The sequence below is a fragment of the Phascolarctos cinereus genome, unplaced genomic scaffold (genome assembly GCF_003287225.1).
Source record: "Phascolarctos cinereus isolate Bilbo 61053 unplaced genomic scaffold, phaCin_HiC Scaffold_9;HRSCAF=440, whole genome shotgun sequence".
NCBI classification, from domain to species: domain Eukaryota; kingdom Metazoa; phylum Chordata; class Mammalia; order Diprotodontia; family Phascolarctidae; genus Phascolarctos; species Phascolarctos cinereus.
Window position 1 is genome coordinate 211,999,866 of NW_027556402.1, and position 25,929 is coordinate 212,025,794.

General features: G+C 37.7%; 1 protein-coding gene across 3 annotated transcripts in view; it reads right to left on the minus strand.

The window, feature by feature from the left end:
• STK33 (serine/threonine kinase 33) overlaps positions 1-25,929 on the minus strand; it is a 243,699-nt gene that overhangs the window by 185,876 nt on the left and 31,894 nt on the right. For 2 of the 3 annotated variants that reach the window (XM_078148266.1, XM_021001984.2), the window contains exon 1: positions 59-117. The exons of the other annotated variant lie outside the window; for it this stretch is intronic. The gene's annotated coding sequence lies outside the window, so the exon portion shown is untranslated. Of the gene's footprint in view, positions 1-58; positions 118-25,929 lie in introns of those variants that run through there. 3 annotated transcript variants of the gene reach the window in all.

Consider the following 25,929-nt stretch of genomic DNA (forward strand, 5'->3'; position numbering starts at 1 on the left):
ACAAAACATATTTCAATGAATAATCAAAGGTTTAAGATTTTTAAAGTAGTATACTCACCTGTTTTATATGAAAGTGAGTATATTCATGAAACAGCACTTCCATCAGGTTTTACCCCCATTACCTAAACAAATGAAGCAATGAAAAAAAGAATAACATTGCAATTTATTCCCAATGCCATCATTATTAGAAAAATTATACTTTGGCATGTGTGTGTGTGTATAATCTGACCATATGAACTTTTCTACATGTGTATATGCTTCGGCCAAATTGCAAAATCTTAAAGTTGGAAGGGACCTCAGAGATAATCTAACCCAAACCTAGCTTCATAGTTTCATCTAGTAATGCTGCTATTTTTTTTCAAAAACTTTCCCTGTGATTCTTTTTTTTTTTTTTGGAAAGGGAGAGGAAAAGGAAGAGAAGAGATAGATATAGTAGCCAAAGGAGATAGGGGGTGGGGGAAGGTCATTGAGACATTTTTTAAAAAAATTCAGAGGAGAGAATTGAAGGTCAGAAAGAAGCACCAACAAGCAGAACAGCCTTGAAAGCTGCACACTGAATGTATTGTACATTTTAAAAGAAAAACCAGCTGTTCCATGTACACTCCTCTTTTTCTTTTCTCTTCTATATGAGGAAATGCTCACTTTGTTTGGTATTTGCTAAATGTAGAATAAAAAGAAAATAAAAATTTAAAACTCTCCCTGATATTCAAACCAGAAAACAGAATGAAATGTTTCATCTATGAAAGTGAAACTACTGTGCCATATCAATAGGGAATAAACATATGGAGAGAGAGTGTGTTGTCTAGGAATGGTGATCACTTTGAAACAATCAAAAATCGTAAAATATCAGAGTCAGTAGAGCTCTCTGACTCCAATTAGCCCAACCTTTCTGGAAGCACAAATCTGTTCTACAACATGCCAGAGAAGTGATAACTCAGCCTCTGGTCAAACACCTCCAGAGACAAGGAGCTCACTAACTACTAAGGCAGTCCATTCCACGACTGAACATCCTGAGCCATATGGCCTTAGTTCTACGAAGCTGAACAAATCTAGGTAGGATAGAGGAGGAGAAGGAGGACAAGGAGGAAGAAGAAAAGGAGGAAGAGAAAAAAAGAAGAAGGAAAGAAGAAGCTTGGATGGCAGAAAATTCACAAGAGACAATATCCAAGAAAGGAGCCAGTAGTAAAACCCAGAGTTTAGGCAACAAACTAAATACCTCTAAATCCTAATGCAAGGAGGCAAATTTGATCTCATAAGAATCACTGAGATTTGCTGAGATGAAACTCATGACTGGAATATAGCTCTAGATGGGAATGCCTTGTTCAAAAGAACTAGACTGGGTAAAGGGGGATATGAGATTACACTATATATTAAGAAAGTATACTTATGTGAGGAAATCTAAGAACCAGATGGGGAAAAATATGGGGAGGATGTGTGATATCTGGGTGAAGAACTAACGAGGGAAAAATAGGAGTGATTTTGCCATTGGAGTCTACTCTAAAACATTTTGACAGAAAAAGTAAGAAGAAGAGGGGTCTGAGAAACAGATCACAGGCCTGGCACAAAGGCAGTGATATACTAGTGCTTTATCAGAGATGTTCTAGAGTTTTCTCACTTCCAAAAGCAGAGTAGCTAATAACACCTTGACTTGCCTTAGTGATAATTTCATCCTTCAAAAGGTGGAGGAACCAGGAGGAAATTCTATTCTGGATCTGATTCTCACTATCAGGGAGGAACTGGGTGCTGGAATAAAAGTGATAGGAACCGGGGACAGCTAGGCAGCACAGTGAATAGAGCACTGGCCCTGGAGTCAAGAGGACCTGAGTTCAAATTTGACCTCAGTCACATAACACTCACTAGCTGTGTGATTCTGGTCAAGTCACTTAACCCCAAATGCCCCAAAAGGGACAGGAACCTGGAGGGCAAAGTGACCATTCCCACCTAAAATCTGTGATAGAATAGAGAAGATCTGAGCTAGTGTAACATGTACACTAGATTTAGAGAAAGCAGATTTCAAAGGGCTCAAAGGAATGATAGATTGAATCCCAAGGGCATCAAGGGAAGTTAGTCCAGAAGGAATAGGAAATTCTCAAGAACAAAATTTGGAAGACACAAAGGGAAACAATTCCAAAAAGGAGGGGAGAAATGGGGTTTGTATGAAGAAATCATTGTGGGTGCAAAAGGAACTCACCATTTACAAAAAGAAATGTACAGGAAAGCTAGAAGGTAACAGAGGACAAATAAAAGCATGTGTAAAAAGAGTGTGAGGAGTGGTCAGGGCAGAGGCCAGAAAGGGAAGCTAAAGGCAACAGTTTGGGTTTTTTTTCTATATTGGAAGTAAAAAGAAATTCAAAGAAATCATAGGAATGTTGCTTATGATGAATGGGATAATGATAGCTGAGTACAGGGAAAGGGGAAGGAAATAAGCATTGATGAAATGCCTACTGCTAAGTAGTGTATTACAATGGAATTAGCAGAATAAAAATGATTATGAAGAGCTGATACCCAAGATAAGCAAAGAGAAAGTATGAAAGGACTTAGTAGCCTTTAATGAATCCTAGTCACATGCCCCAGATGAAATACATCCTCAAGTACTGAAAGAATTGGCAGTGATTGCTAAGGTATTGTCAGTGATATTAGAAAGATCATAGAAAATAATCAAGGTACTGTTAAGATTGGAGGACAAATGTCCTGGTTTTCAAAACTATAGGTCAGTGAACTTGACTTCAATTACTGGGAAAAGTCTGGAATTGATCATTAAAGAGACAGTTGGAAAAAAAAAAATTTTAAATTTAAAATTTAAAAAAAGAGATAGTTGGGATCAATATGGAAATGTTTTATATAATTGCACTTGTATAACCTATATCTGATTGTTTACTGTCTTGGAAGGAAGGGGAGGGAGGAATAAAATTTGGAACTCAAAACTTCAAATAAAAAGTTTAAAATTGGAAAAAAGGAGAAGGAAGGAAGGAAAGAAGAGAAGGAAGGAAGGAAAGAAGAGAAGGAAGGAAGGAAAGAAGGAAGAAAGGAAGGAGGAAAAGTGGATCACTGAAGCATCTTTTTGAAAAATGTGAAGAAAAGAACAGAAGGAAATCCAGAAAGAAAAAAAAAACAGGACACCTTTGAAAGCTATAGATTGAACTTATATACTTTTTTTAAAAAGGCTACTGTACATAATATAGATCTGCAGTTTCATATACAATCCTCTTTCTGTTCTATTATGTAGATAGATAATCCCATTTTATTTGGAATTTGCTGGGAAATGGAGAGGGAGAGGGGAAGAGTGAAGGGGAAAGGGGGAGGGGGAGAGAGGGAGGGAGAGGGAGAGTTGGAGAATACCTAGAAAGGAAAGCAATGATTACATAGAGCCAAAGTATGTCAAGAACAGGTCATGCAAGACTGCTATAATTTCCTTTCCTTTTTCATAGGATTGCTACACCAATAGATGATAGGAATGATGTAGATATGATTTACTTAGATTTTAACAAAAGTACTAATAAAGTATATCACACTATTCTTATGAGAATATGGGAGAGATGTGGATTAGACATGACATTCAGGTGGATTCTGGTTGGATAGCTAGACTCAAAGAGTAATTGTTAATAGTTCAATGATAGCATAATAGAAATTTTCCAGTGGAGTATTTCAGGGTTCTGTACTTGGTCAAATGTCATATAATATTTTTCATCAATGACTTGGATAAAGGCATACATGGCAGACTCAACAAATTTGTAGTTGACACAAAACTGGGATAGATGACTAACACAACTGGATGACAGAATCAGTATCCAAAATGATCTTTATAGGCTAAAGCATTGGATGGATCTAATAAGATGAAACTCAATAGGGATATTGCACATGGATACAATAAAAATAAATGTCACAAATATAAAATGATGGAGACATGGACAGAAAGCAATTGTTCTGTAAAATATTTGTAGGTTTTGGATTACAAATTCAATATGAGTCTATAGTGTAATGTGGCAATCAAAACAGCTAATGCTGGCTTAAGTGACATTAAAAGGGAAATAACTTCCAAAAACAGGGAGGTGATATATTGTTCCACAGTATTCTGCCCTTAACCCTCACACCTGGAGTATTATGTCTAGTTCCAGTTATATGATTTAGGAAGGCTGTTAAAAGTGTCCAGAGGAAGGCAACTATGATGATTAATGACCTTGAGTTCAAGACATGAGGATTAGTTGAGCAAACTGGGCACACTGTCCCTAAAAGGGAGTGGGGTTACCCTCCCTGTAGGTATTCAAGTAGAAGCTAGGAAGCAACTTTATAGTTAGGATTTCTTTTAAATACAGATTAGACTAGATGGCCACTAAGGTCCCTTTTAACTCTCACATTCTGTGATTCTGTAAAATATAATCCTTCCTCTACCCGACAGCCTATCAAATACTTCATAGAATCCTGGGATCACAGCATTAGAGGTAAAGTGACCCTAGAAATTATCTAATCCAAATTACTGATTTTACAGATGAGGAAACTGAAGTCCAGAGAGTTTGAGCAGGTTGAGATCATCATCCCCTTAAGTCTTGTCTTCTGCAGGCTAGCTAAACACCACCAGTTTTCTGATTTTCTAATAACTTGACTTCCAATCCACTCACCCTCCATTCCGTCATCGTCTTTGTGGTATGTTCCAAATCATCAAAATCCCTACAAAAATATACTTAGAATTAAATAAAATAGTCTAACCATTTAGAATGTTCTGACCAAGGCAGAGGGCAGAAGAATCGCCACTTCCTTTCTTTTTGGCAATATAATTCTATTAAGAACACTATATTGCCCTCTATATCCATACATTTTGGTCCAATTCCTCTTATGGCATATACTTGCAAGATGGTTATCCAGGATTAAGGCCAGTCTTTGCACACAGAACAGAGCAAATCTAACTCATCTACAAAGAGACAAAATCTATGATTTTGCCCTCATTAACATCATTAAAAAACATCATGAAACAATAACAAGGCTAAATCTCAACTTATGATATGAAAACTAAATCCAGCATGTTTAAAATTTTATTGCAGCAAACCTATTGCTTTTTAATTAATTAAATTAGTTTTTCTAAACTTTCTCATGGTATTCATATAAAATGCACAGTTTTGATATGTGAGGGCTTCTTTTTGGACTCAGCAGGTATTTCAATTAACACAAGAAATTATAAAGGTCTTTTGAATGTACTCCGAGTGCTTTCAAAGGGTATGTCCTGACCCTAATGAGAATAACATATCAGATTCAGAACACTATTATTTGGTTGGCCAAAAACACAGTCAATTGCTGAATTGGGCATTGTTTTTCCATTGGGGGGGGGTGGAGCGGTACATAGAAGCCGTATTGGAAAGGTTTGACTGTTACAGCATTTAAGGAATGGGTTGTTTGAAGACACTCTTGAAACACCAATATTAGATTTTAATACAGCTAAAACCTTTAAGCAAGCTTGAAGGTTAAACAAGAAAAATCCAAACACAGGCAAGCTCTCAGTTATCCCACAGTTACCCGTGTCATCCCTCTAAAAACATGAACCAACTACCGTTATACTGGTATAACAACTAAATATGGTAAATGTGCCATGTTTCACACACAAAAATCACACTACCAAGACGCTCCATAGTGCATGCTCATTGTTTTCCTAGTCCCACACTGTCTTCCCCATGTCTTTTGTGACTGATGGTATCCACTTACTTACTCACTAGCTCATGGAGTTCTATAGCTAGAAGGAATTTTAGATTTAGCAATTCAGCTCAATTCAGCAAGCATGCATTAAGTACAGAGCAATATTCTGAGTGTGATCCCTAGCATGGTTCCTGCCCTCATGGCACTCACTTTCCACTAGGGGGATAGGGCACATAAACTTACTTTTTCAATATTTTAATGTTTGTTGCTGGGATTGCTGGGATGCTGTGGGCATCCCACCAGTGTAGGTCACAAACTCCTCTAGAATTCATTAGATGATCTTTGAAACTTGTCAAGTCTGAAAAATCTTTCATCCTGAAGCCAACCTGAAGATGAACCTCTTTGACTTTATTAACGTGGGGCCTAAGAAAAGGCACATACGGTCCATCACTGGACCCACTCCTGAAGCCTTTTAAACTCTAGAACCTATCTGTATTTGTGCTTTACTAGCACAGCCCTTGAGAATCCAGGGGCACCTCCATGACATAATGAGATATCAGAGTAGGATGTTAGGAGATAGAACACATACACAAAGGAAAATTTAAGTTCCATTAAAATGTAAGCTCCTTGAGGGCAGAGCTTGTTCGTTCTTTATATTTGTATCTTCAGAGCCTGGCAAAGTCTCCACCACATAGTAGGCAATTAATAAATGCTTGCTTGTTGATTGAATAAAATACATTATGCCTATCAGAAAGACACAAAATGTTATATAAAGTCTGAAGTTACTGACAAGGGGTAACCAGAAAAGTCTTTGTGAAGGAGATAGCATTTGGGCTTTAATGGATAGATATGAACTCAATAGGTAGAGGGAAGAAGGGTACTTCAGGCATAGGGACAATGATAGCCAAGATGGAATGGACCACATACTAGCAATAGGGAACAGACCACTTTGTCTGGAACCTAACAGAGAAGGGAGTAGTATTAGATTTAGCTGGAAAAGTAGCAATAGCACCTGAAATTTGTTCAAAGTCACATAGCTAGTAAGAGGCAGAGTCAAGACTAGACCCCAAGTCTCCTGATTCCCAATAAAGCACTCACAACTGGTCAGTGAAATCTTGCAATGGAGCTGAGTGTAACTCTCTGATATAAAAGAACAGAAGTGTGACCCTCGCCTCATGACCACTAGGTTCTACCCAACTGAGCTCACCAGCCACAAATAACAACCTGCTGGGGATTCAGGTTCTAAAGAATGATTTCTTTTTGTTTGACCTTAGTGGCTGAAGCAACAAGACTGACCAGAACAACAGCACAAAAGAGGTATATGGTATAACAAGCTAAGGAGTATAACATCATAAGACTAACAGTAGCAGTGAAAAGCTTTAGAGATGTTATCGCCAGTTGCTTCTTTACATTAAAGGATATCCCCTAGCAATTCAAAACAGTAATTATTTGACATTAAAATGGTCATGTAATTTATTTGGCACTTAACAAATGTCATGTGAATCTGGGTAAGGGAAACCATTCAGGGAAGGGTGTGCTCCTAACAGTCAACTCAAAACTGAAGCATTACACAGATGAGAGCTAATATGTTTTTAAAACCTTGATTCTATAGATTAATAAAGAAAACGTGGAGTATCATATCTCTGAGCGAACGACAAACCAAAGCAAAGATTATAAGGCCAATTCAGGTTCTAAACAACATTTTACAAAGAAAAATGGATGAAGTAATTAAGAGCTCTCAAAGAACTCAGTTCACTTATTATAACTCTAAGATAGGAATTGGATTATATTATATCAATTACTCAGGAAAAATGTGTACAGTTTTCAATGAGCACATTATTAAAATACTGACCTAATTTACTAATGAAAGGGCAGGATTCTTTTGATCTAGCCTTTTCCACAGAGGATTTTTCAACCAGGCCCTGTTACCTCAGTAATACAATGCAGCCTTATATTTCTGGCTTTATCTGGTAGAGTGAGATAACTCCACTGCTATTGTCCAGGTAGATTTTCATTTTGCCCAGACCATAGTTTTATAAGAAGTAAATCCCCTAACTTCACAGAACTTAACAGTGCCTACTGCTTAGAAATATTGTCATCAAAGCAGAGAAAGGACACAATGAATGAAACGCTGTCCAAGGTACGGTGTGAACAACCTCACATACCAACAAATAGCTTTCTTCAACAACTTCAGGGCATTAAGTATGTCTGATACATATCTTTATGTCGCTGGATCTTTGGAAATAAAAAAAAGTAAAATTCTAAAGTCTACAGCCAGTAGTTATTTTACCTTTCATTTGGTTCAAATGTTTCACAACTTAAGTCTATGATATTACAAGCCCCTTCAGAAGACTTAAATAGTATTAAAATACTACTTTCAATTTAAAGGGCAAAATATCTGGAAAATTAAGGTCACATAATGTTCAAAAACCTAATGGAGTATGGATTTCTGCTCGAAGTACTTCAACCAGAAACTGTAGCAATCTTAAATCTGTCTCTCCTGGATATAATAAGTTTTAAAGCTTTGAATGAATTTTCAGAATGTTTCACATATCCAAGAACTTCAACTCTATAATAATGGAATTTCTGTGTGCCACCAGGAAGTTACACAGTATTGAAAACAAAGGACAATTTGCAATCACTCTTAAAAAAAGGAAAACAGAACTATCTCTGGTAGATATTTTTGTCTTGTATTTGTTTGTAAGAATTCCTTAAAAGCTTGAGAGTTAGTTTTCTAGTCAAATTGGTCAAGAATATTACAAGTGCCTGATTAAACCATTCATTAATTCAACAAATACTGTTAAAGTACCTACACACGCAGAGCACCGAGACTCTAGAGGAGAGACAAAAATAATTAAGAGCTTACAGTCTAGTAACAGCAACAATAATGCTTCATGGATCTGTAATTGCATTGGTATGAATATTCTCTACACCAATGCATTTCATGAACCCTAAATAAATAATTTGTCTTTCTGAGAGTTGCGGTCAAATAACTGATCATCCTGATGATGTCTATAAGCTTGGCTTGGCTAGTCTCCTGACTGGTGACATACATATGCCCATCATTGGGCCAGTACTCAAAATCTTGCACATTTTGATGGGACTAGGACCTGAACTCTGCTAACATAGCATGAAAAAACCCAGGGTCATATTCATTCCATCATGAGATATTAGAGTAGGATTTTAGTGGAAGAATAATAACAGCAAAAACAATAAAAGCTTAAATTCATATAATACTTTAAGGATTTTGAAGCCTTTATATACATTCTTATTTGTTTCTCATAAGTACTCTGTGATGCCGGCCATGAAAATATTATTATTTCCATTTCACATATGGGAAAATTGAGACTTAAGAAGGTAAATTGATTTTCCCAAGGTCACACAAATATGAAATGGCAGCCAAGATTCAAACTCAACTCATGACTCCCAGACCACTGCTTTCACTTAACCCCCACATGACACATACCAATAACTATATAGTAAATTGAAATACGGAATATATACATATATATATATATATATATATATATATATATATATATATATATATATATATATATATATATATATATATATAGAGAGAGAGAGAGAGAGAGAGAGAGAGAGAGAGAGAAAATAAAAGAAAATCAGGAAGGTACTAAGCATAATACAAGGTCAGAGGAAAGAAAGATTATTTCTAACAATGAGGGGTAGAAGAAGCAGAAAAGGCATTTGAGCTATCCTTAAAGGACAGACAGTATATTAACAGACAGAAAAGGGGATAGGGATTGCAGGTAGAAGGCACAGTATGAACAGAAGCATTGAGGCAGGAAAGCTAAATGGATTAACTAATATAAAACTGTATGGTTTTTATTTCTTTATTTTATAGAACTTTAAAGTGAAAAATGGCTTCAGAGGCTATCTACTCCAACTTGTACCTGAACAAGTACTACAACGTCCTACAAAAGATGACCACCCAGCCTTTGCTTAAAGACCTTTAATAAGAGAAAACCCACTTCCTTTCAGAGTAATTAATTCTATCATGAGCTAGCTATCATTGTTAGGAAGCTTTTCTTTTCTCCCCCTTTTTTACAAGCTTAAATCTCTTTGCACTTCTATCCAGGGTGGGCAGGTATGGATGGCTTGAGATTTGGATCACAGAGATCATTGCATTATCCATCCCTTCCAAACCCACCCATCTTCTAAATATCCATATTGCACCACCATCCTTTCAATCACCGAGATTTTCACAACCTTGGCATGATCTTGAACTCCCCATCTTCTCTCATCCACATCCACATATCCAGGCAACTGCCAAATCTTGTCTGTTCCACCTTTACATTTTACATAATCCTCCCCCTTCTCCTCCCTGCCCCCTTCCGCCTCATACTCTGCAACTCAGTGATACAGGCTTCTTTGCTCTTCCTCTCACAAGATGCTCCATCTCTCTCGCTCCAGGCATTTTCACTGGCCTTCTCCCGCACCTGGAAGGCTCTCTCTCCAACTTCTCTGCCTCCTGGCTTCCCACGCTTCCCTCAAGTCCCAGTTAAAATCCCATTGTCTATAGGAAGGAAGCCTTTGCCAATCCCTTTTATTTCTAGTGCCTTCCCTCTGTAGATCATTTCCAATTTATCCTGTATATAGCAGTTTGTACAAAGTTATTTGTCTGATGTTTCCATGTCTCCCCGATTAGACTGTGAGCTCCTCAAGGGCAGGGAACTTTGCTTGGGTTTCTTTGTATTCCCAATGCTTAGCACATTGCCTGGCACATAATAGGTGCTTAATAAATGTATTGACTAACTGATATCTCTCATGTTGGAACACTTCTCTCTACCTACGTGGTCATCACCTTAGTTTAGAACTATATCACCTCTTATCTGTACTACTGCAACAGTGTCCTATGTGTTCTCTCTGCCTCAAGACACTCCTCATTCCAATACAGCCTCCACACCACTGCAAAAGTGACTTTCTTAAAGTGCTGGTCCAACTATGTTACTCCTCTACCCAATAAACTCCAGTGACTCCCTACTGACTCAAGGATCAAATACTATTTCTTCTTTATCTTATCTTTCTTTTTAAATTTCTGTTTCTGTGTAAGCTTTATAATTTATAGTAGTTCAGTAGTACACATGTATAATTCATCAATAAACATATATGTAGCAAATGCATGTAACTTAGAAGCAAATAAACCTGTTTGATTTTATAAATATGAATATATGCAAATAATACAAAATATTTTATGTATTGAATGCACATTAAAAAAAAGTTTGTAAACCACTGGTGGCAGTGAAAAGAAAAGCTGGCATCCTAACATTTCTGGGAGAAGAAATTAGAGAAAAAGAACAAAGAAAACTTCCGCCACAACTGAGTCTGTCTGGGGTTGATACCCAAGATTAGACTCCTTTCCCACCTTGAGATTCATTTTTTAGAGGCAGAACTTCTCAAAAAGAATATTTCTCCTAAAATCACAGAGCCAAAAGAACCAAAAGAACCAAAAGAAAAAGCTTCCGTCCTTGGGGTCCTTTCTAGTTCATCTGAAGCCTATATGCAGTTGGCAAAACTCAAAACAATCCAAAGATGCCCATTACCTAGACAGGCTTTCAAATCTATTTCCCCCTTGGGTTTCAGCAACCGCAGAGGGTGTTGATTTGCTCTTTCATCCCTTCATACAGCTAAATGAGCATGCAAACCTTCAAAAGAGAACAAAAAATGGAAATGACAGCCCTATTTATGACTCTGAAAAAATGTCTAAGCATCAGCATCACCGAAACATGCAAAGAGGCAACCAATGAATCCCCAATAGGGCAGCAGTGCCCTTTAAAGAAAGCTGATATGTAAAAATGAGAACAGCTCACATTTGCACAATGCTTTATGGGTGCAGAGTGCTTTCATACACATTCATCTGAATCTTTCAACAGCCCTTTGAGATAAGCAGGATAGGGATTATTATCCTCACTTTACAGATGGGGAAACTGAGGCTCATAAAGACAGAAGTAACTTACCCACAGCTGTAAGTCAGGATCCTTTGTCTCTTTGAATGCCATGTCATAGCTTCCACTGATATTCTTTCTTTGAGGTCATCTTGTAAATCACATTTTTTAAAGTTTTAATGAGGCTTTTTATATTTTGCCCTCTCTCCCCAACTGAGCCCTTCCTTGTATCAAAGAAAAAGGTTTAACAAAAGCAGCCACCAAAATGACCATGATCTGACAGCATATGCACAGTCTGCACCTGTGATCTCCCATCTCTGTACCAAGAAGTGAAGTATATTACTTCATCAACTGCTCTCAATGACCAAGATTTGTCATTATAATTAATTTGCATATGGCTGCCTTCTGTGATTTCTTTTCATCTACATGATGGTCACCTATGCTGTTCTTTCTACTGGTTCTCCTTAGTTCACTCTATACTAGTTCATATATCTTCCAATGTTCTTATGAATTCCTTATATTCATCATCTCTCATGAAACAATATACCATTACATATGACACAATTTGTTTACCCATTCCTCAATCAATAGGCACCCACTTTGCATCTGGCTTTTTACTACCACAAAAATTGTGTCTATGAATATTTACATATATTATATATATGTATATACATATATGTATATACATATATATACACACACACACATACGTGTGTGTGTGTGTGTGTGTGTGTGTGTGTGTGTGTGTGTGTGTGTGTAGGTGTAGAGGGGGTGCTCAGGATTGTATTTGTTTCTGTCATTAACTTCCTCGGGGACCTGGAATCAGTAGCAGTATTGATGGATCAAAGGGCAAGCACATTTTTAGTGTTATAAGATACATTTAGAGTAACCCTGCCCCAGGATCAAATTTCAACACACAATAAAATTCCATGTATCTACATATACAGACACAATACATAAGTATAGAAATAGATATAAAATTGAATTGATGATGAAAGTAATAATAGAAGCTAGCATTTTATATATTACTTTAAGATTTACAAAGTATTGCACATATATTATCTAGTTTGAGCCTCACAACAACACTGCAAGATACATATTAATACTGTCCCCATTTTACGGATGATGAAACTGAGACTAAAAGATTAATTGGCTTGATAATTGTCAGGCAGCATAAAGTAGGTGTCTAAGGCAGAATTCAAACTCAGTTCTTCTGACTCCAAATCTAGCACTCTACCTACTATGCCAATAAGAATTTCTTTATCATTTCTAGTGCATTTGTTTATACATCCTTGGCTACTCAAACCTTCACTAAGGTCCTTCTGATGCCTCCATGTTGGTGTGATCTTGGAATTTCAAGGGATAAGCCAATAGAGTGTAACACTAGAAGGTCTATGCTGCTGAAAAGTCTCCAAGTATGAGTTTAACTGTCTATCATCAGAGAACAGCCTAAGGCAGAGTGGCTCAGCAAAGAGTTAGGCACCAGGAGATGGACCACAACTCCTGAGGATGTCTAATACTAAGGTATGTACAGGTTGAGGCATTGAGGTGACATAGTGAATAGAGTGGTAGAATTGGAGTCAGGAAAACCTGAGTTCAAATCTCATCTCAGATCCCTACTAGCTGTGTGACCTTGTGCAAATAAGTTTCTATGCCTCAGTTTCCCCATCTGTAAAATGAGGCAGTTGAGCTTCATGGTCTCTGAGGTCCTGTCCAGCTCTTAATCTATGGTTCTCTGATTTTTGAACCTACAAGGCAAGCACTGAGGAGCACCCACACTGATGAAATCATAGTTCTTTAGAAGTACTCATCACTTACTTGAAAAGATAGTGACTTCAAAAAATAGTCAAACTTCTAATAAGACACCACTATCAACTGAAGGATTATCAGAAATAAAGAGGTGGCAAAATAAAAGACGAGACAGTAAAATATGAAATTATATTTCTAGGGACCATGATATATCAGGATAAGGTGAAGCTTCTGGCCTGGAAAAGGGAAGATTTGGGAAGGAAATTAAAATGGTAGTCTTAAGTATTTGAAATCTATAATGGAGAAGAGCAATCAGGCTTTTCACCCATGTAAATATGGTACAGCAGCCAAAAGAGCACTAGATTTGAAATCCAGGCATTAAATGCTGTCTCTGCTGGCTATTCCATGTGCAACCTTGAGTAAGTCACTGAATCTCTGAGCAATCATCTCCTCATCTAAATGACCTAAATTGGACTAAATGGTCTCCAAGGCCCGTTCCCGTGCTAAAGCCTACTATCCTTGGCTACAGAGGGAAGAACTAAGATACATAAGTGCAAGTTACAGAGAGTTTGATTTCAACCTGATATAATGAATATTTCCTAATAATCAGAACTGTCCCAAAGTGAAACTGGCTGCTTCACAAAGTCAGGAATTCTCCATCATTGCCATGGATATCATCAAAAGCAGCCTCATTCTGGTATGGATTGGGCTAAATGATTTCTGAAGTAACTGACAGCTTTGAGATTCTGTCATTCGAATTTCACTTTATAGCAAGTTTTCAACAACACCACTACAAAATCAATTTTTTAATGCTAGTACTTAATGATTCAAGTCTTAAAAAAGCATTCAGGTCAGCATAATTATAAAGCAAAGCCTCTTGCCATTCTCCTAGTTTGCTAGAAAGGACCTTAAGAAGAATGTGGTATTTTTTTTCTCACATCTCCTTCATTTCCAAATATAACCTTGCACCTACCCATACCCATCAAGCCATTCTTTGTGACAAAGAATAAAAGTCAAAAAGAAGTTCGGCAAAACTAATCAACAATCCTGACAGAATACACAATAACTTTGTAGATCACAGTTCTTCACCTCTGCAAAGAAAGAATAAAGCATTTATTAAGCACTTCCTATCATGTGCCAGGCACTGTGTGAAGTGCTGGGCATACAAATACAAACAGGTAAGATGGTTCTTGCCCTCAAGTTTACATTCTAATGAGAGATGATAATCTATGAAGGGGAGCTAGAAAGGGGACTAGGGTTGGGGTAAGGGAGCTAACTAAAGCTAAGCTTGAGGCAACATGATATAGAGATGTCCTGGGAGCAGCACAGAGGCCTCGTGCTGGCCAACATAAAGGGAAAACTCACCTCTCAGAGCCAGGCAAGCCAAGAGCAGAATTTAAGTTTCCAATGGAGGAAAAATGAGAATGATGGTGGGAATGTAAGCATCCTGGTGAGGAGATGGCCAGAAAGTAGCATGGGCAAGATGCGATGAAAGATAAGGGCCCATCTGTCAGAGCCCATGGCTATAAGGAGGGAGGGAGGAAGGCAGAGGAGGTCAATGGCCAATGACCAATGGTCATAATGCAGGCAGCATAGAAAGGAGATGCATTTTCTTATCTCTTTTCTGGTTGCCATAATTATATAGTATTAAGGATCTAGTTCAGAGGCTTTGTATTTACATCGATGAGAACAGGATGGGTATCGTTTTGCTGCTCTGCTTCCTTCCCTCTTTCTCAATTCATGTAAGAATTCCCACGCAAGTCTTAGTAGTAATTGTTTCTTTGGTTGTTGTTGTTAAGTCATTTCAGTTGCGTCCGACCCTCTGTGACCCCATTTGGGGTTTTCTTGGCAAAGATACTGGAGCGGTTTGCCATTTCCTTCTCCACCCCATCATACAGATGAGGAAACTGAGGCAAACAGGGTTAAGTGACTTGTACAAGGTCACACAGCTAGTAAGTGTCTGAGGTTGGATTTAAACTCGGGTCCTCCTGACTCCAGGGTCAATGTTGTACCCACTCAGCCACCTAGCTGCCTCCTTGTTTCTTAGAGCACAATAATAGAACATTAGTTCAGGAGTCAGAAAGATTCATATTAGCTGTGTGACCCTGAGCAAGTCCCTGAACTCTTGCCTGCCTCACTGTTCTCATGTACAAAATGAGGATAATATTATGGGGCAGCTAGGTGGCACAGTGGATAGAGCACCAGCCCTGGACTCAGGAGGACCTGAGTTCAAATCCGGCCTCAGACATATAACACTTACTAGTTATGTTACCCTGGGCAAGTCACTTAACCCCATTGCCCAGCCCCCCAAAAATGAGGATAATATTAGTACTTGCCTCCCAGAGATGCTGTAAGGATAAAATGAGACCTATGTAAAGTGCTTTGCAAACATTAAAGTATTATATAAATGCTAGCTATGCTTATCATTATTTCACTATATTGATGTAACATAATTTGTTTAGTCATTTCACCCAATCAAGAACCATCTACTTTTCCTCCCAGTTCTTTGTTGCTAAGGAAAGTGCTGCTGCGAATATTTGGGTGCATGTGGGATTTGTCTTTCTGTCTTTGACCTCTTTGGGATAGATGAATAATAAGAGAATTTATAAAGTCAAAGCACATGAACGCTTTAGCTGCTTTTTAAAAGCACAATCCCAAATTACTTTCCAGAATGGTTGGACCAACCATATCCCTAACCAACAGTGAGGTAGAGTGGCTGTCTTTCCACAGCTCCCCCAACACTGACTATTCCCATCTTTTGCTATATTTGTCAATTTGCTCAGTATTAGGCAATACTTCATCATTGTTAAAATATCCATTTATCTCACTATTAGTGATTTGGAGTAGTCTTCCATGAGGTTGTTAATAGTTTAACTCTTCCTCTGACAACTGTTTGTTCATATCTTGTGACCACTTATCCATTTGCAAATAGTTCTTGGTGTTTTATAACTGCTTTAATTCTCAATATAAGGAGGATAGAAAGATAGTTGCCTTTAGTATCTGAAAACTAATATGGAGATGAGGGATCAGCTTTTTCTTGAAAAGTGGTACAATGCAGCAGAAAGAACACTAAATCCTTATATATCTTGAATATTAGACCCTTATCAGAGATAGCTGATACAAAGTTCCCACACACATATTCAACACCCATTCAATTTTATGGAGTCTAAATAATCTATTTTATTTTTGTGATTGCTTTTACCCTTCATTTGGCCCAGAACACTCCCTCTCACCAGAACTGGGAAAAGGCTGGTTCTCTTCTAATTTTTTTCCAGTTACCTTTAATAATTTCACAAATCACTCTCTTTGACTTATTTTGCTCTCATCCACAGATGAGAGCATATACGTACATATATACACACATACATACATATATACACACATACATATACATACACACATGCAGATATACACACACACACATACATATATACACACATATATATATACACATGTGTGTGTACATATATGTATTGTGTGTGTGTGTGTAAAGTGTCTAGGTTTCTACCTATATGAATAAAAGAGTTCCTGCTCAAGCATTCAAAATAACAGTATACATAGGCTATAGGACAGTTTTTATTTCGTATAACAGGAAAAAAATACAATGGCTTTATAGGAAACCATAAATAATCAAGATAAACTCTCCCGTGTCCTAAAGAATCTCATATCCCTTGCCAAACCCCTTCCTCACCATGACTACAACAAAATTCCATAATTGAGACAACCTCAAAGGGAAATATGGGCAGCTACATGGCACAGTAGATAGAGTACCAGGCCTGGAGTCAGGAAGACTCATCTTCCTGACTTCAAATCTAGCCTCAGATACTTACTAGCTGTGTGTCCCTGAGCAAGTCACTTTACCCTGTTTGCCTCAGTTTTTTCATCTGTGAAATAAGCTGGAGAAGGAAATGGCAAACCGCTCTAGTATCTTTGCCAAGAAAACCCCAAATGGGGTTGTGAAGAGTCAGATGAGACTGAAACAACAACAAAGGGAAACATACATAGTGTTCCAGAAGAGACTACCCCACCTCACCTTCCGGCAAGTCCTTGTGTTCCATGAGGACCCTGCATAGTCCTACAGACTTATGGTACTATCCTAAGGGTTCAGGGCTTTTCCAAAAGGAATTTTTCCATTTGGAATTCCTAGAAAGCCAACACTCTTCCTATAAATCTGCATAGTCCAATTAACTCATGCTAGTAGGAGAGTAACACCCAGATTTCCTCCTTCACACCCTGGTTCTGTCCTTTGCTGCTCCTCCATTTCAACAGCCACGTAGTTACCAAGAGTCTGGGGCCAGGAATTCTTGCTACTCTAACACTGCAGTAGCTGCTGCCACCTATTGAACCACATGGTTCTCTCCTTACCTGGGGTCATATGGTCTCCCCTCTGGAAATTAATGAGAGGTTCTGTCACTGCCATCTCTGGGACCAAAAGCCTCTACCAGTACCTCATCATGGCTGCCACTATGGGGGCTAGGCTGGTGCAGACTTCACCAGGACCCTCAGCCTGATCATGGCTCTTCTTGTTCTTCTCCATATCATTGGATTATTGAAATCAAATTACGAGAGAATTTAGAAAGAGCCTCCAACACCTTCATTTTACAGATAAGGAAATGGAAGCTCACAGCAACCTACCTAAGGTCACATGGGTAGTAGGTAGAAAAACTGGAATTGGAATCCAGGATCTTTAACTCCAAATCCAGAAATCTTTCCACATTTACCATAGTCAACTCTGGTTCTTCCAACTGGTCTTCTTGCAGGTGTCTCCTCCCTTCTATGGCCCAAATCCCAGAGTCTGGTTGAGATCTACCATAGCCTGATCCAATCAAATCATCCCAGCATCAGGAATTAATCATACTAAACGAAATGAGTGTATGTGTAATGAAGTAGCCAGGCCAGAGATATTCCCTATCTCCAGTAAAGGGAAATCTAGGAAGCAGATAGGATCAAAGCCCCACAAAGTCTTATCCTTTAGCTTTCTTCAGTTGCGTAGGCTTATTCCTGGTCACTCATTCTTATAAGATGACATTTTAAAAAGAAACTCCAACAAAACTCGAAGAACTTATCTCCCTAAAAAAAAACAAGTTGACATGTAAACCAAACCTAAGACATGTAGTTATATTTCTGATTCTTTTCCAAAAATATTTTGTAATAGAACCTATCATATAAAGGAAAATAAATAACAGGAATCCAGTTGTGTTTTGGGGATATTTCTCACACCTAGCTTTCTGGTCCGTTTTTATCATATTGAGGTATTGAAAAAAATACATAAAACATAACATTTAGATATTTCATTCTAACTTCATAATGCTTGAAAACAATCCATCTCTAAAATAAAAAGGACAGACTACATCATCTCAAAGGTTTTCTCCAGCTATAATATCCTATGAATTGACAAAACTTTAAGTTAAGAAGCCAAAGCAGTAGAAAAAATGTCAAGTTTCTCAACTAGTTTCTACCTGCACCCATGAACTCTTTCCACAAGGTGGCAGTTTTGCCCAAACTTTTACTTCTGTATTAATATGATTTGCATTTGAGCCGCAGCTGATAAGCTTTCTTTTGTTCATTCTTTCAAAGTAGAAGGAAACCTTATACATCAAGATAAATAAGCAAAACATGCAGTCTTCCCTTCACTTGCATATAGAGAGAAAGGATGATTTGAATATAGCTGCATAATCATCTTATAATTATTAAAATTAATCAACCCAATTAATCACCAATATTTTGCACTGACTCTTATTCATTAGTGTGTGACTTTGGATAAGTATTTTTTCCCTTTCTGGAACTCAATTCCCTATGCCATAAAGTGAATGTGTTCAACTTGACTGTCTCTAAGGACCTTTCCAGCTATAACATTATGTAACTATAATAGATTAACTTTCTTTAAAAGAATTACAAGAACATTAGAAACTCACAGAATCTTAGAAGGGTTCTAGAGGTTATCTAGTACAACCTGAACCTGAAAAGTAATCCTTTCTTTAATCAAAGGATCATCCAGCCTTTGACTGATAGAAAGCACATCACTTCCTGAGGTCGCTCATTCCACTTTAGGATTATTATCTCCAATTGTTATAAAATTTTTCCCCACACTGAGCCTGCATCTCTCTACAACAATTTCCATCCATTGGCCTCTGGGGCCAAGCAAAACAGTGCAATTCTTTTCCCTTAAACCAACTCTTTCAATATATGAATATAGCTATTGTACTTGTCTTTCCAGCCCCACTCTAAGTTTATTCTTTTTCAAGATAAACATGTAGTTCTTGATTGTCTCTTAAACTCTCCACAATGGCTGTTCCAAACCTCTTCTCTCCTAAAAAAAACAAAAACAAAAACAAAAACAAAAAAACCCCTCTCTTTGAACAGAGAATCTCAACTACTTGACTAAAGAAAAAATAGAGGTTATACAAAAGATTAACAAAAAGAACAAAATGTAGGATATCTTGTATCAGAAACAACTGACTTGAAGTGAATAATACCAGTGAAAATGGCAGACCTAGGTCAGCCATCCTTCACTCTCTTCTAAGTTCTGGTTCTAACACTCCTGACTTTGCTTCTACACCCTTCTCTTGCCACTTTTCCACTCTCTTTTGTGGTTCACCTTCCTTCATTAGAATGTAAGCTCCATGAGGGCAGGGAGTGACCTTCTTTTTGCTTGAATTTTTATCCCCAGTACTTTAGCACAGTGCCTGGCACACAGTAAGTCTTTATTAAATGATTGCTGCCTACCTGTCTGCCAGAGCACAGTAGTGCCACAACAGATAAGATAGACCATGACAATCTTTTTTTTTTTAGGCAATTGGGGTTAAGTGAGTTGCCCAGGGTCACACAGCTAGTGTCAAGTGTTTGGTCTGAGGCCAGATTTGAATTCAGGTACTACTGACTTCAGGGCCAGTGCTCTATTCACTGCGCTACCTAGCTGCCCCCAGACCATGACAATCTTGCAAGAAGTACACAGAATCTAGCCCTAACACCAAGTCCCCATCTGAAAAGTAAAGCTGGAAAAAGAAGGAAACAAACAAACAAAAAAATTAAGTGCTATTAGGATAACAGGAACGCCCAAGACACAGACCCAAAAGAGTAGAGTAACTGCAAAACACCTACAATAGAGCCTCAAAGAAAAACATAGCTTTACCCACAAGAAAATCAATTAGAATTCCTAGAAGAAATTATGCAAGAGTTAAAAATTACATTTTAAATTGTCAGCAAACATTTCCTAAGTACCTACTCCATGTAAAGCATTGTGCTAAGTGCTGGGGATACAAAAAAGGCAAATAACATCCCTGCTTTCAAGGGGATTACAGTCAAATGAGAGAGACAACACACAAATATATATTGCAATATATACAACTATATATGCAAACAGAATATATCCATGATAAATCAGAGATAGTCTTAGAGCAAAGGCTTTAAGAATAAGGCAAAGACTTCTTATAGAAGATGGAACTTTAGCAAAGACTTGAAGGCTGTCAGTAAAGATGGGATGCAGAGATGAGGAAGGAGACAGTTCCCAGCGTGGGGAATAGATGCATAGAGTCAGGAGACAGAGTACTGTGTATGAGGAACAGCAAAGAAGACACTATCTTTGTACTGCAGAGTATGTAAAGGAAAGTAAGATATGAGAAGAGATCAGGTTATAAAGGGTTTTAGGAGCCAAACAAAGGAATTTATATTTGATCATGAAGGTAATAGGGAATAGCTGGAGTTTAATGAATAGGAGAGAGAGGGTAACATGGTCAGATATGTCCCACTTTGAAAATTCAATGAAGGATGGACAGGAGTGGTAAAAGACTTGAGACAAGAAGGTCAACCAGTAGGCTATTGCAATAGTTCAGAAATTAGGTGATGAGTCCATACCAGGGTAATGGAGGTGTCAGAGGAGAGATGTTACAAAAGTGGAAATGATAGGACTTGACCACTTGATTGGATATGAGGGGTGAGAGAGTAGGAATTGATGATATTGGGTTTCAAGCCCAGGTGATGGGAGGAGGGGTGTGTGATCTCATTGACAGTAAAAGAAAAGTTAAGAATAGTTAGGGTTTGGGGAAAAAGACAGTAAGTTCAGTTTTGGACAAGATAAGTTTAAGATGTTTATGTAATATTCAGTTTAAAATGTATAAAAAGCAGTTGGAGATGTGAGACTGGAATTCCAAAGAGAAGTTAGGGTTGGACAAATAGAAATGAGAATTATCTGAATAGAGATGATCATCTAATTAATGGGAGCTGATGAGACCACAAAATGAAATAGTTTAGAGATGAAAGAGGACCCAGGATAGGACCTTGGGGAACATCCATGGAAGTGCTGGATAATTATCCAGCAAAGGAGACTGAGGAGTGGTCCAACAGGTAGGAAGAGAAGCAGGAGAGAGCACTGTCACCAAAACCTAGAGAAGAGAGTATCAAGAAGAGGGTGACCAATAGCGTCATTTCATTATAAACTAAACAAGAGCAGTAGAGAAAAGAATTGAAAATAAATGAGAACTCTGGAAGAGAGACATGGAAAGTGAATTAACATCTTAGTACAGGAGTTATAAAATCTTACTCAAGTAAGAGACTCTCTGGAAAACAAAAGAGACCAAACAATTTAATGAGTCCACGAAATACAATGAAATGTTTAAAAAATTGAAAAAAGGGAGAGAATGTAAGTTATTTTATATTTTTTAATGGTCCTGGAATACAAATCAAGGAGAAATAATTTAAGAATTATTGGGCTACCTGAAAACCATGATCAAAAAAAGAAAGTAGATATTGTATTTTAAGAAATGATGAAAGAAATTATGCAGACATTAGAACAAGCTAGCAAAGCAAAAAAAAATTTCAAGTCCACTGATCCTCCCAAAAGAAACTTTCAAATGAAAACTTCCAGGAATGTTATAGCCAAAATCCAGAGCTCCTAAGTCAAAGAAAATATATCGCAAGTAGCCAGAGAGAAAGAATTCACATTCTTATGTGAAATATAAACACGGTCAGGATCACCCAAGATTTAGCAGCTACTATAATAAAGGGGGAGAAAGTATGGAATGCAATATTCCAAAAGAGAAAAAAAATAGGCCTACAACCAAGAATAACTTAACAAAACTAAGTATAATATAATCTCTTTTTGGGGGGGGCACAGAAATAAACAATCAATGAAATAGAGGATTTCCAAGAATCCCTGATGAAAAGCCCTAGGCTGAATACAAACTTTGAAATACAAACTTAAGAGAAACACAAAAAGGTAAAATACAAGTAAGTAATCAGGACAGGATGGGATAAACTGTTTACATTCAAATAGCAGGTAAGGGGAGAATAATTCAAAGGTCTCTTCCGAATGCTAAGATCATCAGGCATCACAGGAGTTGAATAAGACACATGGACTATGAGTGATTTTGTTATATTTTGATGATCTTAAAGGAAGAAAGGAAAGAAGGAGAAAAGGAATATGCTAAGGGGAAAAAAGAGGAAAAGTAGGGGAACTTATCTCACATAACCAGAGTACACAAGTAAAAGACTATACAAACCTGGAATGGGTAGGAGAAGTAGGCATTATCTCAACCTCACATTTATGTGAACTGGTCAGAGGAGGAGAGAACACACATACAAACACACATCTAAATAGAAATGCAGTCAATTTAACAGGGAAACAGGAGAGAATGGGAAGAGGGAAAGGGAATAAAAAGAGTAAATTCAGAGAAGAATTTATGTTAAGCAAAAAAAAAAACAAAAAACCCCCAAAACCCTAAACTTTGAGGGAGGATTGTGAAGAGGTATTTAAGAGGAAAGAAGAAAGAATAAAAAGTTGTGATAAAGAGGGTGTAGACAGCAAAGAAAGTCAAAAGTATAAGACAGTAAAATTGAGGAAAACATACAATTAGTGATCATAACTCTGTAGGTAGATTGGAAAAACCCACTACACCTCAGAACCTCTAAGCTCAAAAGATCCACCAGCCTCACAGTAGCTGGGAATACAGGCATGCCACCAAATCTGTCTAAATACTTAATCCTAAAGAATTGATGAGATACTGACCTCAGACACTTGACACTTACTAGCTGTGTATCCTGGGCAAGTTGCTTAATCCCAATTGCATCACCAAAAAGCAAAAAAAAAAATTTAGTGAGATAAAGAACAAGTCATAGAAATAATATATAATTTCACGTAAAATAATGACAACACGCAAAAATTTGGGGGATGTAGCCAAAGCAGTTCTCAAGGGAAATTTTATATTGCTAATCATTTTCCTCACCAAAAGATAGAAATGATCTAGGTATAAAAAGTCACATCATAAGTAAACTGAAGACACGAGGATGAAAGTACCTCTTAGGTGTATGGAGAGGGAAGAGTTCATAACCAAACAAGGTCATTCAGTCAGTCAAGAAAAATTTGTTAAGCACTTACTATATACCAGGCATTGTGCATCATTTGATGCACATTTGATTTTATGACTTTTATATAACTAGGATATTGTGATGTGCTAGCAATGTGTTAGCTACTCTAGTCAAAAAGAACAAAATGTTGAACATCATTTGTCTTCCCGGTTTTTAACGCTATAACTTGCCAGGCACTGTGCTAAGTGTTGGGGGTACAAATACAAGCAAAAAGAGAGTCTGTGCCCTCGAGGAGCTTATATTCTAATAGGAGAAAACAAAACATAAAAGAAGCTGAAATTCGGGAGCGTGATGGTGAAGTCCAGAGAGTCAAAAGCAGAGTGAGAAGATAAATGAAGGATGCCCCTCCTTAAAATGGAGGTCCTGGGAAAAATTCACAAGTAGGAAAAGGAGCTATAGAGGGGAGAATGGGTGTTCCAGAGCTAGAAGGTCCCAGTTGCTGAGGGAAGTGCCGAAGCAAAGTTTCATAAAGTTTCTCTTATAAAGACCTCATTTCCAAGACAAATAAGAAGCTGATTCAAATTTATAAGGACCATTCTCAAATTGATAAATGAGCAAGTAGTTTTCAAAGGAAGATATCCCAAGTGTCCACAATTATGTGAAAAAATCTTCCAGACCATTAATAATTAAAGAAATTCAAATAGAAGTAACTCTGAGATGTTTACTTCATATCTACCAGATTGGCAAAGTTGGCAAAAAAAAAAATGATGAATTTTGGAGGGGCTGTGGGAAAACTGGAATATTAATGTACCTAATAGAGCTATGTGTTGGTATGATCAAAAAGCCATTAAGCTGCGCATGTTATCTGATCCCTTGATGCTACTATTAGGCCTACACCCCTAAATAGATTTTTTTAAAAAGGAAAAGAATCCAAATATACAAAAATATGTATACCAGCTCTTTTTTATGGAGGCAAAAAACTAGAAACTAAGGGGTGCCCAACAATTGCAAAATATATAAACAAATTATGCCAATGGTCAACATATATGTGTGTGTGTATGTATATATATATATATATATATATGTGTGTGTGTGTGTGTGTGTGTGTGTGTATCAGGCACATTGCTAAGTGCTAGGGGTATAAATAAGAAAAAGGCAGTTCCTTCCCTGAAGGAGCTTACTATCTAATAAGAGAAGACAACACACAAAAAAAAAGTTGAAGGAGGAAGGGTGTACCAGAGGGTAACCAGAATGAGGGCAGGATGTTTATGAATTCAAAACCATGCAAAGTAGCTGGTGAAAAATGAAGAGATGGTTGAACATTCTGAGCCCTCTACAAAGAGGATTTGTGAGTATTTCATTCTGCACTCCAGCATTTAATAAGAGGGAAGAGGCAACTGAAGATACTGAGAAGGTACTGAGTACCAAGGCTGAAGCAATTTCCATGATGATGAGATTTCTAGTGATGAATTCATCCTGGTGGAAGCCTGATGGTTGTGGAGTCAAAACCAGAGCAGCTGGTAGGAAACGAAGAGATATGGTATGTGAATGTGATAGCATATCGTGCTTTAAGAAATGATAAAAGAGACAGTTTCAGAAAAACCTGGGAAGACTTATGAAACCTTTGGCTCAGAGGGCCATTTGCATAAGACTTTCCTTATTGAGGAAGATGGAATTTTTGATGAGCTTGAGAGAAGAGATATCCTGGCCTTCTGGCTTCCAGCTTTGCTAGAGAAGACACCCTGTTCCAGATCCCTGAGGGAGAGGAAGACTCTGAGAAGAAGCCAACAAATAGAGGAGCTGGTGACCTCACATATGTTTCTATTCTCTGCTTAGCACACTAGAGAATTTGGGGAATTTTCTCTTGGGTGATAACTGAGACTCACCCAAGGGGAGACAATTATTTCACCTCTCTGTTGAACTGTTGAACTCTTGCTCCAAGTGGAAGAGTTCATCATTCACTCTGTGTATTTTCTGCTATATTTTCTCATCTGTATTTCCTTTGATTTCTGTCTGCTTTCAGTTTGGAAAATAGGTTGATTTGCTATTTGCTACATCTGTCCATTGCGGAGCTAGCACTTGATGGGAAGGGAGTCGAGCCTTGGATATATAGTTGGGGACACTTCTCCATTAAGGGATAGTGATCAGGAGTGCAGCTTGAATCTAGACTAATGATATTTAAGAGAATAGATAGACATAATTCTAGCCTAGCACTCCCTCTTTCTGAAGAAAGCAGAGTGGCCAGTCCTTGTTTCTCCTCCTGACAAATCAAAGTTTCTCTTCAGAGAAGGGTGAGAAAAAATACTCTAGAGATATCTAGTCTCATCTTCTTGGGAACCACATCTAG